The sequence below is a fragment of the Rhinolophus ferrumequinum genome, chromosome 7 (assembly GCF_004115265.2).
Source record: "Rhinolophus ferrumequinum isolate MPI-CBG mRhiFer1 chromosome 7, mRhiFer1_v1.p, whole genome shotgun sequence".
Classification (NCBI taxonomy): Eukaryota; Metazoa; Chordata; class Mammalia; order Chiroptera; family Rhinolophidae; genus Rhinolophus; species Rhinolophus ferrumequinum.
This window is the reverse complement of record NC_046290.1, coordinates 74,866,273-74,868,578: the sequence shown is the minus strand read 5'-3', so window position 1 is coordinate 74,868,578 and position 2,306 is coordinate 74,866,273. Positions and strand designations below refer to the sequence as shown.

Sequence of the window (2,306 nt, the reverse complement as noted above, 5' to 3'; positions counted from 1 at the left end):
TCTTTACAACATTATTGATTACATTTCCCAAATTGACTTTCATATCCCTGTGGCAATCTTGTTAATGTTGCAGTTACTAATACAAATTGTATCAACTGGAAAGAGTAAAGCATTCTAAATGTCTTGCAAAAAAATTAAAAATCCTTTAAGAAGTTTAGAGTTTACTGGAGAGAACAGAGAATAAAGAATAACCAGAAAGCACAATCGGTATTCTGGTTATTCTTTATTTTCTATTCTCTCCAGTAAACTGTAAACTTCTTAAAGGATTTTTATCTTTTTTGCAAGACATTTAGAATGCTTTACTCTTTCCAGTTAACATAATTTGTATTAGTAACTGCAACATTAATCATTAATTTTTAGCATCTCACATAACTAGTCAGTAAGGATTTTTTTTTTTTAAGAGTAGGAGTGGGAATTGGATGCCAGGAGACACAAGAACATCAGGTTTCACACTAGTGTTAAGAACTCAAAAATCACAACAGTTTTCTTCTTTGCAGCAAAACTGTACCACACAGTTCAATGTTTTAGCTTTGACTCACCATTTGTTGTAGCTATGACTCATCATTTGTTGGATTGGGAGTTTGTGAAGAAAACCCTGGTATGTTCAAAGAGCTCCTGCTGCAGTAATTCTTTTGAGTATCGACGGATGCAAATACATTTCCTCTTGTACTTTCACTGAAGCCAGTAACATACGTGCTAGAGGCAATTTCTTCCAACCATGAAGAAACATCCTGCTTGAACATCTGACTGTAGTTTCACTAGAGGTTATCTGATTCAGCCTCAAGAAAGGAAATAGCTCTGCCAGTGTTCCCACAATCACTGGTACACCGAATTCAATGAACACATTCATCAATAATAGAAGGAATATCAAAACTGATAATATATTGAACATTTTCAATATCCAGCTGTCTAGCAGCTACTGAAGTAGCTATAAGGACTCGGCACTATCTGCCGTGAAAATCCCAAGAGCTTTCCCTCTCTCCGTGTTCCAGATCACCGGGAATACTTGTATTTGCTCTCTTTCCTGGAAATTGCAATAAAATCTACTTTTTTCTTAGTTTTAACAAAGATTATAGTCCTTTTATCACCTATGTTTTGCAGAATTTCTACAATTTTTTGTCTTTCTGGATACTAGCCAACTAATGGTCTTCTGAACATCTCTATGTTTTCCACCCACTTGTTCAACAGCAGCAAATAATTCAACTTTTAAAATGCCCCAGTCAAGCTTGGAATTCCCTCGGGAAAAATTGCACTGAGCCTAATTGTTTGATGTTCTTTTGATGGCATTCTTAGGCAGGATATTAGCTTCTTCATTTCTTCTCCAAAATCTATATCTAGCATGCAACCAGCTTCATCTAAAATTAAATATTTGAGTTATCTGAGACCAATTTTTAAAATAATATGTAATTTTAATAAAGTTCAAAATCAAAAAATTCAAAATAGCATATAATTTGGAGATACATATGTGGTGAAACCAAATTTTTTTTTATTAGTTTCAGGTGTGCAAAATAACAGTGATTAGACATTGAAGAGAATATACCTCACAAAATGAAAACCCAATAAGTCTACTACCCATCTGACAGCATACATAGTTATTACAATATTACTGACTATATTCCCAATGCTGTACTTTATATCCCCATAGCTCTTTTTTTTATAGTTGAATTTCACTATTATTTTATATTAGTTTCAGGAGTACGGCTTATTGGTTAGACATTTATATAATTTATGAAGTGATCTCCCTGATAAATCTAGTGCCCATCTGACACTGTATGTAGTTTTTACAATATTATTGACTATATTTCCCATAGTGTACGTTACATCTCCATGACTATTTTGTAACTTCCAATTTGTTCTTCTTAATCCCTTCACCTTGCTCACTTTGCCCCAACACCCCTCACTTCTGGTAGCCATTAGCTTGTTCTCTGAATTTTTCTGTTTTGTTTGTTTATTTATTTTGTTCTTAGATTCCACATGTAAATGAGATCATTTTATCTATGATATCCATGAGTCTCCCAGGAGTAGCACATAATACATCATAACCTTGTAATATCTGAATGAGAAAGGAAGGGAACACCATTTTTGGTTCAGGCACTCTGTTGGGCAACTGACATACTTCTTTGGTTTTATCCTTACACAGCCTTCAAGATAGGGATTATTATTTTCACTTTTCATACAATAAAATAGAGGCTCAGAAAGGTTAGATATTTATTTTATAAGTGGTAGAGTCAGGAATGCAATTAAGCTCTGATTTCAAAGTTCACATTCCTTCCATTACATGGATTCATCTCTTTATTCTCCAGAGT

At 33.8% G+C, this 2,306-nt stretch overlaps 1 pseudogene; it reads right to left on the bottom strand.

Annotated features, from left to right (window-relative positions):
- Window positions 1-551: 551 nt before the first annotated feature.
- Window positions 552-2,080, bottom strand: LOC117024618 (probable ATP-dependent RNA helicase DDX4; annotated as a pseudogene).
- Window positions 2,081-2,306: the final 226 nt, after the last annotated feature.